This window comes from Pecten maximus, chromosome 7 (assembly GCF_902652985.1).
Source record: "Pecten maximus chromosome 7, xPecMax1.1, whole genome shotgun sequence".
Lineage (NCBI taxonomy): Eukaryota > Metazoa > Mollusca > Bivalvia > Pectinida > Pectinidae > Pecten > Pecten maximus.
Window position 1 is genome coordinate 20,426,692 of NC_047021.1, and position 18,465 is coordinate 20,445,156.

Below are 18,465 nucleotides of genomic sequence, written 5' to 3' on the forward strand. Positions count from 1 at the left end.
GCGGTGCTTTAAAGGGACGCAACTAACACTGCAGCGTGAACATGGCTGTACACCACAATTCATCTAGATTGATCAGCCTCGACCAATTCCATCTAGAGCCTAGTTCTTCGTAATTGATAAGAGACATAAGGAGCCTGTATCCCAGACTCGCATGGATATTTCAGTAACCATGACATCGGGAACCAGTAGTAGCCATATGCCATGATTATTACCATATAAGGTATCTTCATTTCCCTTGCACGTGTATACGCTTATATTGAAAATTACAGTTGCTGAACTGTTGCTTGTTGCATTTTTACAGTTCAAAATTGCTAACAGCCATGTTGTTAGATGAACTTTCGAGTCTTGAAGTGAATATCATCATATAGATTGATTAGCCTCGACCAATTCCTGCACAACATCTGTATTTTAATATATGGGCATTTTGTTAATTTTATATTAAGGACTCGCACAACTAAATGATTTACTAAATGTTATTACTAGTGACCCCATCCCTTTATTCGCTTGTTTGAAGTTCAAATGATGCGAAACTTATATCCAATTAAAGTTTGAAGTTTTTTCTATCGGATAAATGTTGTTATTGTATAGGTTTAATGGCATATTAGAGCACACGGGTACTCGAAAGACAGTAACCCTGACATTAACAATACACTGGGGTACCCCCACCTGGGGAATTCACGCCTTTTTACACCTCGAATCCTACGCCATTCTATTAGGAGTGTATATTTTTGATTTTCCAAGCCTCAATACCCTACACTTTATTCTCGTATATAGAAAGTACCCATCACATATGTTATTTACTCAGGAAAACAGCTACAAACCTAAGAAACACATTTTCCTCAGGGACTTGGTTCAGGTGAAACACCAGCTGATTGGCTGTTTTAGTTGTGCGAGTATGGGGCGCCGTTTTACTATTTATTCCCATTTGGTGATATCACCTATTCAATCAGTGATATCACCTATTCGAATAGGTGATATCACCAATTCATTTTTCAAATAAGTGATATCACCTATTCGAATAGGTGATATCACCCGTTCGAATAGGTGATATCACTTAATGAAACGAATATGTGATATCACTCATTCGAATAGGTGATATCACCAATTGGAATAGGTGATATCACTCATTCGAATAGGTGATATCACTTATAAAATTTTTAAGTGATATCACCTCTTCGAATGAGTGAGATCACCTATTCTAATTGGTGATATCACCTATTCGTTTCAATAAGTGATATCACCTATTCGAATGGGTTATATCACTCATTCGAATATCTCTTAATGAAACGAATAGGTGATATCACATAAAATTTCATAATAAGTGATATCACCTATTCGTATAGGTGATATCACTCATTCGAATAGGTGATATCACTTAAGAATTTTATAAGTGATATCACCTATTCGAATAGGTGATATCACTTATGAATATTTTAAAGTGATATCACCTATTCGAATGAGTGATATCACCTATTCGTTTCATTAAGTGATATTCGAATTGGTGATATCACCTGTTCGAATTGGTGATATCACCTATTCGTTTCATTAAGTGATATCACCTATTCGAATGAGTGATATCACCAATTCGAATTGATGATAGCACCTATTCGTTTCAATAAGTGATATCACCTATTCGAATGGGTGATATCACTTAATGAAACGAATAGGTGATATCACATATTCGAATAGGTGATATCACTCATTCGAATAGGTGATATCACCCGTTCGAATAGGTGATATCACTTAATGAAACGAATATGTGATATCACTCATTCGAATAGGTGATATCACCAATTGGAATAGGTGATATCACTTAACCCATTCGAATAGGTGATATCACTTATAAATTTTTTAAGTGATATCACCTATTCGAATGAGTGATATCACCTATTCGTTTCAATAAGTGATATCACCTATTCGAATGAGTGATATCACCTATTCGAATGGGTTATATCACTCATTCGAATAGCTGATATCACTTAATGAAACGAATAGGTTATATCACCAATTCGAATAGGAGATATCACCAATTCGAATATCTCTTAATGAAACGAATAGGTGATATCACTCATTCGAATAGGTGATATCACTTAAGAATTTTATAAGTGATATCACCTATTCGAATAGGTGATATCACTTATGAATATATTAAAGTGATATCACCTTTTCGAATGAGTGATATCACCTATTCGTTTCATTAAGTGATATTCGAATTGGTGATATCACCTGTTCGAATTGGTGATATCACCTATTCGTTTCATTAAGTGATATCACCTATTCGAATGAGTGATATCACCAATTCGAATTGATGATAGCACCTATTCGTTTCAATAAGTGATATCACCTATTCGAATGGGTGATATCACTTAATGAAACGAATAGGTGATATCACCTATTCGAATAGGTGATATCACTCATTTGAATAGGTGATATCACCAAATGGGAATAAATAGTAAAACGGCGCTATATAATAGGTGATATCACCTATTCGAATAGGTGATATCACTCATTTGAATAGGTGATATCACCAAATGGGAAGAAATAGTAAAACGGCGCCCCATATGTGAGTCCTTATGTAGATTTACGGATATTTAAGCAAAATTCTTAATGTTTATTGGAGGCGTGCCTCACATTATAGCATCAGCTATAGGATTTCATTGCGGAACCAATCGTTTGGTACCACAAGCGGCTATCTCCTTAATCACGGGAGACAACTCGTACATACCGACACAATACACAACCCATTTATCTCGATAGTAGATCTATATTTTGAATGTTGTAATTGTTCATTATAATTCTCATAAAATCCCCCAAAAGAAATATATTTCATTTAACATCGACCTTGAATGCCACCAGAGTCTATTAATTATAACAAAACATTATATCTACACATAATGTAGGCACACAAGTATTCGGTCAGTAAGTAGGCCAGCTAGTACCCAGGTGACAGACGGTCGAATATTTTACGCGTATCTGATTGTAAGTAAAAACCAACGACCTGCATGAATGAGAAAATAAGTAGATAAAGATGGGTTTTTATTGAAGAGATAATATTTCAACCGCAACATAATGTGTTTATATTTCTATAGGGACGTTTACGCCTGCCATGTTACAATGTGACGTAAAAACCTCTCGCTTTCATTATATTTCCATTCACAGTTTTTTTTGTTTGCAGTTTCTTTTGGTTCATATATGCTGTAATTAAACTATATATGCATTTATGAAAAATATCATGACTTCAAATAAAGTGCTATTACACGAAAAATGTATATATTTGAGACGTCTGGTGGTAGCCTGTTATCAAAAATTCATCGCAGAGTTCCAAGTGCGAGACGGGTTGGCAACCGGCATACTCGGTACAAGAACCGTACGGTACCGTCATTCGTTTCACAAAATGCCGGTATTTGCAAGAATAAAAACATTAAAATCTGACGTAAAAAACTTGACGAAACAGTTATTTTGTTCAGTTGTTTCAATCACTTACTAGAATGATTTCGCAACTTTGATTTACCGCTATTTTCTATGTAAACATCTATTTATCCTAGCTTGTAGTTTCGTATCAATATGTCTCATTTTTGTTGTGTGTGTTGAAAAGTCGAAATCAGAAATCAATAACTTACAAAATCTCTTTAGATGTCATATTTCATATTTTTGTATCAAAATATGTAATTAAATCAACGATCACGTGATCAGTCTGTTCACGTCTGATCACATGATCAATCAGTCAAAATGGGAGCGCCTTTTGGATACGGGCTTCATCCGAAACTCTGTAGTGTGATGTTTGTCAATTAAAAGCAAGTTGCTTACAAGTTGTTAATCTGTTTGTTCGCATGTCTACCTTATATTTTCTTTAATTACTTAGGACTAAACTTTGTTTACGATTAACGTTAGTGATTCAGAGCCTGATCAGACTGCATCATTAGAACGAAGTCATACCCTTCCTACACTGCTCTGAGGCAGACATGTTGTCGTCCAGATCTACGTTATCGCAGCTAGTATTTCATAAAAAAAACATGTATCATGGGTCAGTGATAGTATGCTGAAATCCGATCGTTTATCTTATAAAGCTAACAAAACTATCGCATCTGTTAGTCGTAGTGGTCATTCCGACATTCGTGATGTTTACACCGACTGCACTCTTCCCTCACAAAGAATATACAGAATTTGGAATTTCTGGGATAAAATTAACTGCAGTTGGTTATAGTATTAATAATAAAGACTCATACCATAAATGGTCCATCATTAGGGAGTACCCCAACTGGAAAGGCATTTCATGACAATTTTTACAACTGATGATTTAACCAGCTTGTCTTGATCTTCAGCTATAAATGTAACATTTTCAAATTATTTTATGTAATGTACACAAAGCTGTGAAACCTTTTTGTTATATTCATAAATAGCTCGAGTTTTCTCTGGCCCTGTCACCATGTCTGGTGTAGGGCCAGAGCGCGCTACTATATGAAAACATGGAATTCTCCGACACCGTTTGGTGTCGCTGAGAATTTGGTGCAAATACAATAAAATCGGGTGTGACATAACACCAACCTTACATTTATGGATAAATGAGATATTTATTTACCCAAGAACACCCATTTAGTCCCTTCTAGGTGTTTTATTCCATCCGTATAGACCTTCGCTTTACGCTAGTCAAGACTTCATACTTGACTCGACGCCATATTGCCAACTATGTAGGTCGCAGTCGGCCAATTACCCTAATCAACTCGTGATGGAGTGAAAAGGAAACACAAATACAACATTTATTTTTATATATATATATTACCCTTTATAATTTATAAATAATGAATTTTTGAATTTAATATAATTCACACAGGTTTTGGGAAATAATAAGCTTAGTTTTCTTAATTTAAATTATGCAAGAAGAAAAACACAATAAAGCATATGAGGTCGTTTCGGTCCATTGCGTTCCGATTCCGGTGGGGACAGGGCCAGAGTAAAATTGGGCTAATTAATAAAATGAAAAATAATTTTAGATAATCAAAATGTATACCAATTGCATACCATATACTATTTTTTGAAGTATATATCATTAATATCTTCAATAAATATTAATATTCAAAAACTTTCAAAATTCATTTATTGCTGTGAAATTGTTTATATTGTAACCCTGGTATTAATATAATATTAGCCGCAATATACTGCTCAGCTAGAGAGATCTTCTCTTTAACTAAATTGGTTGAGTGTAAGACTAGTAAGCTAGAGGCCCCGGCTTCGATCCCTAGCGGATTTAAATTTAATTAAGCATGCGCTCTGTTACAATATTTATCACAGGGGGCAGGGGAGGACCAAGGTCACAAAAAATAATTGTTAGATAAATAATCTGACAATCATTTTTTGTGACGTAGGTTCGCGCCTACCCCCTGTGATATTTATGTCGCCCAAGAAGCCCTTTATTTTAGGCAAAACCCCCTTGAAATAATCATCAAACTCTCTTATTGGTCATGTAAAAAGTATGACATGTACATACAATTGTAAAAGGATAATTTTGAAACTGATAAGATTTATTGTTTTTATTTCATTTTGTGTTTGCACTTGATTTTCTGATATATGTAAGTGAGGCATTGCTTTCATATTATTGTTTGAAAACAATGTATTCATCACATCTAAAAATCTTGAATGGTTCTACAGTGTTATCTTTATTTGTAAGCTATGGGTGCTTTACCAGATTATGGTAATGCTCGAAAACAAAAGCATAGGTTTTTCAGTAATATTACAGTAATTGAATTATTTGAGTATCTTTGAATATTGGCCTTTAAATCTTCTGTTGAAAATACGCACAACAATCTGCGGGCTATCGCATATATGGACAGCCATTTTAGGATGAAATACCAAAAATACTTATCACCTAAGTACTTGTTACTTAAGTGTGTTTTTTACTGTAGGTGACAGTGTATTTCTTGGCTCTTAATCAAGTGCAAAAGACATTGCGAGAGTTACATTTACTCGTATTTGAGTGTGTCGACCTAGTGGTGTAAATATTATAATGGCGATATCTACTGCTATACTTTGATTTTCTGATAAATTTAACTTTTTTTTTTATTATTATTATTTCAAACAGTTTAATGACAGAATATTTCATTACGCGTTGACAGAACATCAACACATTAAAGAGGACGTTGATATTTCTGAAAACCGATTTAAACAGAGACCGTATCAAAATAATCAATTTGTGCAATGAACCAACACCCAACTCAACAACACCTTCAACATAGAAAAAACAGCAAGTGAGAAAGATCTAGGCGTCATAATAGACGAGAATCTAAACTTTTCGGTTCATGTCCAAAAAACAGTGAAAAAAACCAATCAAATAGTTGGGATCATCTTTAGAAGTTTTACTTATATGAGCAAAGACATGTTCGTCCAATTATATAAATCTTTGGTAAGACCCCACCTGGAATATGCTTTCGTCATGTGGTCTCCTATGTACATCAAGGACAAAAGGGCAATTGAGAACATCCAACGAAGATCTACCAAACGAGTGCCATCCCTAAAAGATAAACCATACCAGGAAAGACTAAGATTACTGGGACTACCAACCCTTGAATATCGAAGGGGAAGAGCGGACATGCTGCAGGTCTATAAAATTCTCAACAACATGGAAAACTTGGAGAAGGATAAACTCTTCACACTGTGCGAATATGGCGCTACTCGTGGCCACTCAAAGAAGTTATTCAAAAAACATGTAAAAAGCAGAAAACCCAAAACTACTTCAGCAACAGAGTGGTGTTAAAGTGGAACTCGCTACCAGAATGTGTGGTTTCAGCCCCGTCAGTAAATAGCTTTAAGGACAGGTTAAACAAGCACTGGCGTAATCACCCCCTGAAATTTGAACCCTCGTTCAACTAACCTGGAACACAAAGATCAGAAATAACACAATAAGTACATGTAGAATGTGCGAGTTCCAATCCAGATACACCAAAGAAGTCAAATAAGACTTATATCGATGTCTTCCAGTGATTCCAGTGATTCCAGTGTTTTCCTCTTTCACTGTGCTTCATTATTTGGTCATTTGTGTAGGTCTGTAAGATACATTGTTGTACACTACTGTAACTGGTACATTCTGATGACGTCACATTGTTAATAGACGTTCCGAGTTGTGTCATTTTGTTCAGCGATTTGGTAGGTTTGTCATCTTTGAAAATTGATGAGATTATACAGAACATCACACATTATACTGTGTTATAACTGTAGTTTACAGATAACGAGATGTTCGTCTATGGTGGTCGGCTGCCATGTGATCCATCATGTATGTAAATAATCATGGATTATGGGGCTAAGAACTGGGATCAATACACCAAACCAGATGGCACCGTCGTATATTGAAAAATCGTATAAAGTTAGTAAAATTTATCAATATAATCTCTATAATAAAATGGAGAGAAACAAGTGTCACCTTTGTACAAGGGTGTCTCTTGTGTCAGCAATACACCCCATGCCAACACAATAACAATATCTGACGGTAGAGTCAATGCATTCTCTCAAGAAAGCTGGCTCTGGCAGCCATACTGTTAGTCCTTCAAATACTTATACATTTGTATATATGCAACAAGGAATTCGATTCGTCTGCTATTTTAGTCATTTTAGCGCGTTAAAACAAAAGCTACAACTTTTAACGCGTTAAACGAACGAAGCTGTTTATCCTGACGTTAAATGCTAGCTAAGTAACAAATTTAACGCGTTAAAATTCCAAGAAAACATTTAACGCGTTAAGCTTTAATGCGTTAAATGGTAACGCATTAAAGCTTTACGCGTTAAGTCTTAACGCGTTTTAAAAAATCTTAACGCGTTAAAACTAGTTTTTAACGCGTTAAATGTTATGTTTAACGCGTTAAATGTATCTCGTTTTTGACATGAACGGTCTTTCATAGTTCGAAACCTACGTGGGACAGTTGCCAGGTAATGACCGTAGGCCGGTAGTTTTTCTCCGGGTACTCCGGCTTTCCTCCACCTTCAAAACCTGGCACGTCCTTAAATGACACTGGTTGTTAATAGGACGTGAAGCAAACGAAACCAAACCAATGACTAATCAAACAAAGGAATATTATTTGGCGTTTACAAACTGTAGTTAATACAGTGGTTTAATCCTATTCTAATTACAATTGTAATGTATCACCTGTATGAAATGCCATTTTTTAATAAATGTTTTATTTAGAGTTATAGTTCTTCATAATGAAAAGAGACAAAAGGGGCCTGCATCCCAGACTTTCATGGATATTTCAGCGATGATGGTATCGGTAAACACTAATAGCCATATGTCATAATTATACAAGCTCTAACATACAAGGTATTCTGTTTCACTTGCACGTGTGTACGCTAATGTTGAAAATTGCAGTTGCTGAAATCATTCATTTCAGGCATTACATTTTACTGTTGCATGTTGTATTTTTATATTGCAAAGTTTGATAGCAGCTATGTAGTTAGGTATATTTTCGAGACTGAAACTGGTGTTTTTATTGCGTTTACGATGGTATGAACGCAATGGGAAACATATATATCCCATTGCGTTCATACCACCATAAACGCAATAAAAATACGCGCTATATATTGAATATGTCTGTATTCCCATTGCGTTCATACCACCGTAAACGCAATAAAAACACCGTTCAATCCCTATTTGTTCACATCATCGCATAGGGAAAGAACCTAACCGTAGCGTTGAAATTCTCGCAGATGAAAGAGAAATGTTGATTCCCAGCTACCTTCCAGATCAAAGGAAATCATAAATGATCTTTTAGAGATATTACACATGCTTTCAAAGCAGTAGTTTTCTTTTACGCTGCATTTCTTCTCTCTGGATGATGCAGATTGTAAAGCTTGAACAGGTTAGACATGAACACAGTTTCTAGAAATTCTTTTACAGTTACCTTCCAAACCACGAGGATGTGCTAATATTGTTCAGGGAAAAATTGAAGACGCACATATCGTGGAAACAGTCTTCCAACCCTCCTAACTTGTCAGATTTTAGTATATCGAAAATATCGCATTCCTTACTAAAACATTAGATATAAGTAATTTTCCATGCTACTTGGACGTGAACCTCTTACAAGAGAAAGCATTCTGGAGCATGGCAATCGGGCGATTGTCATACTTGACAGTGCATATGTCTTTATTCCTATGAGTTCTGATCCCCTGACCACACGCATTGTAGTCCGACACTCACTGATTGGTCCATATAAACACCTCATGTTCCTGTGATTATACGCATTTTAATCCACTACTCCGGCACTCACTGTTTGGTCCATATAATCACCTCTTGTTCCTCTGAACATACACATTGTAATCCACTACTCCGACACTCACTGTTTGGTCCATATAAGCACCTTCTGCTCCTCTGAACATACACATTGTAATCCACTACTCCAACACACACTGAATACCGTAGTCAATATAACATGCCTGATTCTCTAACCTACGCTATCAATATATAATAGCTCATTCGTTATTAACGAGTTTGTAAAAAGCAGAACATTTTCTTAATAGAAATCAAATCAAATTTATGGATTATATCCAGAAGGATAATACAGGTATACCGAGATATACTACATAAATGTAGTATGAATGACATCCTTCACAAAACACTTTGAATGGCATCCTCAAACAAAAAGTAACAAAATACTAGGGTTGAATACTATCCTCAGGTAAAGTAGTAATGGACTATTTATAGCCCTTTGACTCTATAGTAATGTAATGGGATTAAACGCCCCCTACAACTAAAAAAAACAACACCCTAAAACATTTCAAATAAGTTTTTATTGCATAGGTTTCCATGAATTTTACCACCATATTCACACCACTGGTGTAATTTTGGGAGCAATGGAAAGCACGGACACATCAATATAATCAAAAGAATATGTAATCTTGTAAAAAGAAAATAACAAAGATAAATACCAAGTTACTGAACACATTAAGGTCATCAGTTATATAAATATCCTTTTAGTATCAACCAGGTCAAAGGAGGTGTAAAATAATTGTATTGCAATTTTGCAAATATATACGTATCCATACTGAATTTAGAAATTGGCATGAATAACGCAATGATAGCATAAGCACCGAAGATATCTTTATTTTCTCCATTTTTTTGCATAAAATTCAGGTACTCGTGCTTCAATTTTCATAACCGATTTGGAAATGGTATTTATGACAGTCAACTTACCCGTATTTACACTTGTTAAAAGTACATAAAATCTTCAATATCAAGTATTCCCTACTCAAGAGTGTACGAAATAATCATAAGTCAACATCTTTGAATTGTAATTGAGTAAAGAATGTTTTTTTTCTCTCACAGCAATGTAATTACAAGACATGTACAATATCATTTCAAATGCTCGCACTCTCACACATCCTCTACATTACACGGATGTTTCGTCCGTCAAAAGAGTTAGGAATGAACCAAAACAAATGAATCAATTTTGTAATGGTTAGACACTTGACAATTTTCAATGATTGTAACCTTTCTATTTATTATGTCATTAGCGCCATAATGACTAATCTCGGGAACTAAATGCCCACCAACACAGCTTACAACAATGATTGGTTTGTTTTTTGTTTAACGTCCTATTAACAGCCAGGGTCATTTAAGGACGTGCCAGGATTTGGAGGTGGCGGAAAGCCGGAGTACCCGGAGAAAAACCACCGGCCTACGGTCAGTACCTGGCAACTGCCCCACGTAGGTTTCGAACTCGCAACCCAGAGGTGGAGGGCTAGTGATAAAGTGTCGGGACACCTTAACCACTTGGCCACCGCGGCCCCTTACAGCAATGAATTCAAATAATAAGCAACTTGTATAGTTATATTTGATAAACGAGATTCAACATTCCACAACTATTTTAACTACTGATATGTTAAACCTTTGTCCAACGTCAAACCAGGAGGTGTGCTATACCCAAGAACACACCAGTCGGAACCACTCTGTGTTTTAGGTAGGTGTTAGGTCGGATTGTGGCCACGAAGTCGCCTGTGAACGCGTCAGTAATGTTATACCCACGGACATCCAATAATCCCAGCGAAGCCCCATTTACAGATACCTAAAATAGATGTTGAATAAAGCGACTTTATAATGGGTTGTTTTCCATGGTGTCCTGTTAAATTATAAGTATGTCAGGAGTATATCTGTGTGTAAGGGTGATATTGTTAAAATAGGACATACTCCCGTTATACAATATGATATCATTTGTCTTCAGTTAAGAAATTTACTTAGAACAATAAGAAATTTTTGTACAATGTACTTCGTCTGCAATTTTGGTAATTTATGTAAATGCTTGTGTTTAAACTTTAAATATTAAACATATTAATTATCATTTTCATGACACGAGAAAGAACATTGTGACAACATATTATACGGCTTATTTTCATTTCAATCATTAACACAGCTCCACAAATTATTATGTTTTATACAAATCTCACCTGAGATCCTGGTCCACCGTTTCCAAGGTTCAGTATTGCAAACGCAGAATTTCCTTTTGGTGTGATTGGTTTGGACCATATTTGAACTGATCCCAACTATAACAAACGTATAAAATATGCAATAGACTAAACGATAATGTGATAAATAACGTAAATAAAAGTTATAGCATAAGTTTAATTGGTTGTTTCTCGACCTTTTTATTGTTTGTAAATATTAAATGGATTACATAGTCTAACTCCAGGTTCATAAAATAAAATACGGTTGATGCAAAATGTTGACGACATTTCAAATACTTACCCCAGCATCCACAAAATTGCCAGTTTTAATATAAATGGATGAATATACATATTTTATTATCTCTTGAAATTCAAAGGACTGGGTATACTACTGATTCAACATACTGTCAAGATTAATGTTCCTTGAATGCCTAGCGGGTCCTGGTTGATGGAGATGACACGTTTGTTCTGTAGCATAGCCTTTGATTCCGGTCGTATGTTCCTCAAATCGTTGGACATAAAGAGGGGAGCGGCAAACATGGCCCACATTGCCATCTGGACCCGTTCCTGATCCTCGCTCAAACCAAAGTCCCCGATAATAATCTGTGGTAAAGAATGATCACCTGGTTCTGCTTATTTGGTTGAAAATGTATAACGTAGTTCAGCTCGTCAGCAAAGGGTCAGATAATGGTATAACCAAGTTATATTGCCTTATCAATTGCTAGAGAATGCTTAAATTTACCACTTAAATTAAGGAAATTTGAGATAAGGGGAAAACAAGTTAAGGAAACTTTCCTTAAAGTTCATAATGTTATCCTGATGTGAATTTTTAATTGTTAAGACGCGTTGATGAAACTAGGACAAGGTCATATGCCTGAGAAATTGGTCATGCTGATATCTTTTGATGAACACCATAACTGTTATATTACATTCACAGAGATATGAACTCCATTGTGATCTTAAAGTGTTTGAAATGTACCAAGGGACTACAGACTGAAAGGAGCATAAAGTTGCTCCAATTAGAGATGGTATGATGATGGTGTTTTGACTAAAGGTGAATGGACTTCTCGAGAAGATACTTTTGTGCCATTGATAATGCTTTCGGGCAAAACAGGGCACGAATTGCTATTTTGTGTATTTTTTTCCAAGATATAGAACGCATTCAAGCTATATTTGTATTTATTGAAAACTTGTTGGTATTTATCAAATACAAGTGTACGTAGTATTACCTCTATGGGAAAATATTACTGATGTTGTATTGTGTATGACAAGGTTAAAATCTACAGCCAAAAACATCAACAGGATCAAAGTGACAAGGAAACAAGGGAAGCTACGCCATACGACCTTCACAATTAGCTCCTACCATGTCAGGGTCGTTGAAACTGCCCGGTCCAGCGACGCCACTAAAGTTGTACTTATCCTCAGCGTAAAAATTGATTATAGACATAACGCTATCCCAGGAGTCCTGGATGTCATCGTAGATCCTGAAGACATTACAGTTCTCGGCGACCGCTTTGTAGTCCGGCTAGCCGTGATAATATAATGGACGGCATTGGACAAAATAAAATGGGTTAAAGGAAGCGGAATATAATGTAGCACGTGTCATTTCTATCTATTTCGTTATTGCATTTTTAACAAAACTATTTCCTATAAATTAGGTTAAAATTGGTAAGAGCTTATCAAAGATATCAATAAAAAAAATACTAAAAGAAAAAGAAAAAAACTATAGAATGATGATGTTGTATGAAACCGTTCAATAAAGATTATAGCCGATAATTAAGCATTTATTTTACCAAGCATGAAATCTAATGCCCATGTACCGAATAGCGTTAATATGAAGCGAAACATTTTACTTCCTTAGCTATGACCGGTACTTACTTGCTTCAGTTGTAGTGGCCACTCACAGGTATACAGAATTGGCCTTCCGGTCATATTCAGGTACTTCCGCATTATGGGATAACCTGCAACAGTCATACATGATGTGTGTTACAGTATCGAAAAAAATCAATAAATGTTGTGAGAAGATTACAATTAAAGTACGTGAACACGTTTTGTATGACGTCATGGGGCGATAATTCCCGCAAATAAAGATATTATTGTATGACGTCGTATGTCCTATTAAAGTGCCAAAACTGTCTTTTATTACGACATATTCCTTTAATTAACAATATCGGATAACGATATCCATAATTTAAGTTAAAATAACATAAGGGTCCAGTTGTTCAAAAGGTGAATAGCTTAATCACTTGGGGAGTGTGGAAGTCTTATTTCTCTTTTACTTCAAAGCATGAGTGTGTGTATTCCTTAAAATAGGCAGGTAGGAAGATACTTAGGAGGGCTATAGTTTCATAAGAAATTGTTAAGTCAGTTTTACTAGAAATGATTTTATCAGGTTTCTAAAATTGTTGTTAAACTGTAATTAGCCTAATCACCTTTGAACAACCTGGTCCAGTTAGATATTATCTTGCTCATTGAAATGACTTCACGTGATGAATTCGTGATAACTAATTATAGATATATTCGAATCAGTTATGAAATATTAATGTTTTAGGAAATAAGAAATCAGGGTAAAATGAAAAGAGAACTGTCAATCAACGACAAATCAAGACAACCCAGCGTTGTTAATTTTACCTACCTGTAGGTATGTCCGTTCTGGCCGAGTTACATCCGTCAAACTTCAGACTGTCGACTCCCCCACGAGGCGAAGGTTTCAGCATCTTGCTGCATGTAGAACTCACTACCAGGATAACCTGCACAAGTGGTTGTTCCAAAGTCCTCGTAAATCCCAAGCTTTAGTGACTTGTTGTGCATCTACATTAAGATATTGTACACACATTTATTTTTCCCACTGTTAAGAATGTGATTTTTAGACAAAAAGTTATGCCGCCAATTCATTGTCCGAGCAACATCCTCTACTAATGACATGTGAACGTACATTTACTTAAAATAAGATGCTTTCAAGACAACGAACTTCAAATGAGCAATATTCAAATTGAAAGGTAAATAAACATCAAATATATATAACACAACAAAAGTTTAAATGTGTCTTCAATGATTTATTTATAGACTTACATAATCGGTGAGAGCCTTTATTCCACTTGGAAATCTTTTCGGGTCGGCCTGGAGACGACCTTGTGCATCACGTTCCCTTGACAACCAACAGTCGTCAATGTTGACATACTTGTATCCCAGGGCGGCATATCCGTCAGCAACCAGTCTGTCAGCCATTTCCTTGTACAGCCATTCACTGTCAGACATATACTGTAAACACTCACTGTCAGACATATAATGTAAACACTCACTGTCAGACATATACTATAAACACTCACTGTCAGACATATAATGTAAACACTCACTGTCAGACATACAATGTAAACACTCACTGTCAGACATATAATGTAAACACTCACTGTCAGACATATAATGTAAACACTCACTGTCAGACATATACTGTAAACACTCACTGTCAGACATGCAATGTAAACACTCACTGTCAGACATATACTGTAAACACTCACTGTCAGATATATAATGTAAACACTCACTGTCAGACATATAATGTAAACACTCACTGTCAGACATATACTGTAAACACTCACTGTTAGACATATACTGTAAACACTCACTGTTAGACATATAATGTAAACACTCACTGTCAGACATATAATGTAAACACTTACTGTCAGACATATAATGTAAACACTAACTATCAGACATACAATGTAAACACTCACTATCAGACATATAATGTAAACACTCACTGTCAGACATATAATGTAAACACTCACTGTCAGACATATAATGTAAACACTCACTGTCGGACATATAATGTAAACACTCACTGTCAGACATATACTGTAAACACTCACTGTCAGACATATAATGTAAACACTCACTGTCAGACATATACTGTAAACACTCACTGTCAGACATATAATGTAAACACTCACTGTCAGACATATAATGTAAACACTCACTGTCAGACATATACTGTAAACACTCACTGTCAGACATATAATGTAAACACTCACTGTCAGACATGCAATGTAAACACTCACTGTCAGACATATACTGTAAACACTCACTGTCAGACATATAATGTAAACACTCACTGTCAGACATATAATGTAAACACTCACTGTCAGACATATACTGTAAACACTCACTGTCAGACATATAATGTAAACACTCACTGTCAGACATATAATGTAAACACTCACTGTCAGACATATACTGTAAACACTCACTGTCAGACATATAATGTAAACACTCACTGTCAGACATATAATGTAAACACTCACTGTCAGACATATAATGTAAACACTCACTGTCAGACATATAATGTAAACACTCACTGTCAGACATATAATATAAACACTCACTGTCAGACATATAATGTAAACACTCACTGACAGACATATAATGTAAACACTCACTGTCAGACATATAATGTAAACACTCACTGTCAGTCATATAGTGTAAACACTCACTGTCAGACATACAATGTAAACACTCACTGTCAGACATATAATGTAAACACTCACCGTCAGTCATATAAAGAAACACTCACTGTCAGATATATACTGTAAACACTAACTGTCAGACATATAATGTAAACACTCACTGTCAGATCTATAATGTAAACACTCACTGTCAGACATATGATGTAAACACTCACTGTCAGACATATAATGTAAATACTCACTATCAGATATACAATGTAAACACTCACTGTCAGACATATAATGTAAACACTCACTGTCAGATCTATAATGTAAACACTCACTGTCAGACATATAATGTAAACACTCACTATCAGATATACAATATAAACACTTAGTGAAAATGTGCCAGATGTTAAACTTCTTGCCCCAGTAACCGATCACAGTGGACCATGCAGTACTGTATATCAATAAATTAACATCATTAGTCATACATTATATATTTACCTGATGCAATTTTTGGGATCGTTTTCACAATCTATATTACAGCGAAATCGTTGCCATGACAACCAACCCATTGGAGGTGTCCTGGCCAATCCGTTGTCAAGTCCACAAACTTTCCCCAGGAGAGTTAGTGTTACCAGTGGAATGATCATCTCTCTACTAATGTAACGAAACAATATTGTTAGCTACAGCTCGTTCGGCTGCCATACACCGGGCATGGGCATTCTCAATTAAACAATATCACTTAAATGACTTAGTGATATCATTTAAAAGTTGGAAAAGGTGATTTCACTTAATCATTTAATTAAAAGGAATATCACTTATATAAAGAAAATATTTAAGTGATATCACTAAGAAAAAGTAAGAGATAGCATTTACTGTTTTATGTTTGTGTAAACACAATCATAAGTGATATCAATTAAAATATTTGAATGATCTACTGGAAGACGCAACCTTACGATAATTCATTTCAACATTATATTCATAGAAACGCGGAAAATCTCGTATTCAGACGACACAAATGACTAATAGACCAATACACAAACATAAGTATTATACATGTACATTTATTTCACCTGAGTACGATTCGAGAATCAGGACTCCGCATATTTAACGTCCCACCCGGAGCCATAATGCAATCAGCCGTGATTTACGTCAGATACCACATTCTAGCCTTTGGTTATACACGTAGAAGCTATGCTCGATATACAATCACTGGTATTTTTGAATTCAAGGTTTTAACCTTAGTATGTATAACGAAACGGGGAAAATAAAAACCCGATCATCTGAAATTATCTGACTTTTCTTAATTGGGCACAGCTAAAATATTTTATCAAAGCTTCGATTGGGTTTTATGACTATACCGGATAAAACTTAGTCAAAGCTGACCTACTTATATCTGATAAACACTTACAATACAGATTGACAACAATCATCCTTATATGTTCTTACCTGTATGTTTACATTTACACGTGACACATGTTCCAGTCTGTGTTACCTTAGTCCCTTGATGATAGTGTAAGCCTGTGATTTTAGTCACGTGACAATATTACGTTTGTAGCCACAGGTGTAAACATTACTCTATCATGATGAAGTACTCCAATAAACCAATGGAATGCCATCTTGAATATAGTGTATATGTATCAACGATGAAATATTATACTGGTACATTTCAGTGCAACTATGAAATATAAATAGTTACATATTCCTGTAATGACAATAAATAAACAAATAAATAAATAACGTTACCATTATCTCTTTGAAACAATGGCGGATAATCTCACTAAAAGACTTAAGTTACATATTGTTTATTAACAATTTTACTTCACCTTTTTATCAGATTTGTATTTCGAATATGGCACATAATGTATCAACCCGACACATAACTAAACAGGTATTGTTACAAGCCAAATGTTTCCCAGTAAATAAAAGTACTACATGTATTTAGTAAATTTTGTATGTATATGACGATTAATTGGTTTCATTTCGATTTATTAGATTATTTACACATACGATTTATATATACACACGCGGTTAATTATATACGGTTGAGTATTATATGAACCGGATGAGAAATAGTGTGTATATACATCCTCAAGAGGTTAGCGTTAACCGTTAATTTCATGTGTTTTTGAGGTCGTATTGCTTTGAAACAGCAACTTTCTAGGATACTATTTATACATTTGCATAATCTAAAATTCAAATTACATGCCCATAAAAGTGTATTCTCCGTTTTTTTTCGGCGGTTTCTTCGTATATATTAAGTTAAACGAAGACAGGAAAATATAAAAAATTATGAATAAAAAAAAAAACAACAAAAAAACATAAGAAGAAAAAAAACCCCAAACTGACAGGAACTTCCCGCAGCATGCTGCTGATAAGTTTTGTTCTTTACACTTTTTCGCTTTTTGCTTAGGTATCAACACGCTGTTTTTGTTTTCAATCCTCTTCAAACCCAGAAATAAACACACTCTCCCATTTGCAATGATGTAATACATTGTGTTGATATAATGGCGTCATAATTCAATTCTGAATATTCATTGCAATTTTTGCATTTTGTTTTTAGATTAATCATTGAACGTATTGACAACGTAGCATGTAG

The 18,465-nt window shown here is 35.1% G+C and overlaps 1 pseudogene; it reads right to left on the reverse strand.

Moving 5' to 3' along the window:
* Positions 1-9,749: 9,749 nt before the first annotated feature.
* Positions 9,750-17,520, reverse strand: LOC117331857 (annotated as a pseudogene).
* Between the last annotated feature and the right edge of the window lie 945 nt (positions 17,521-18,465).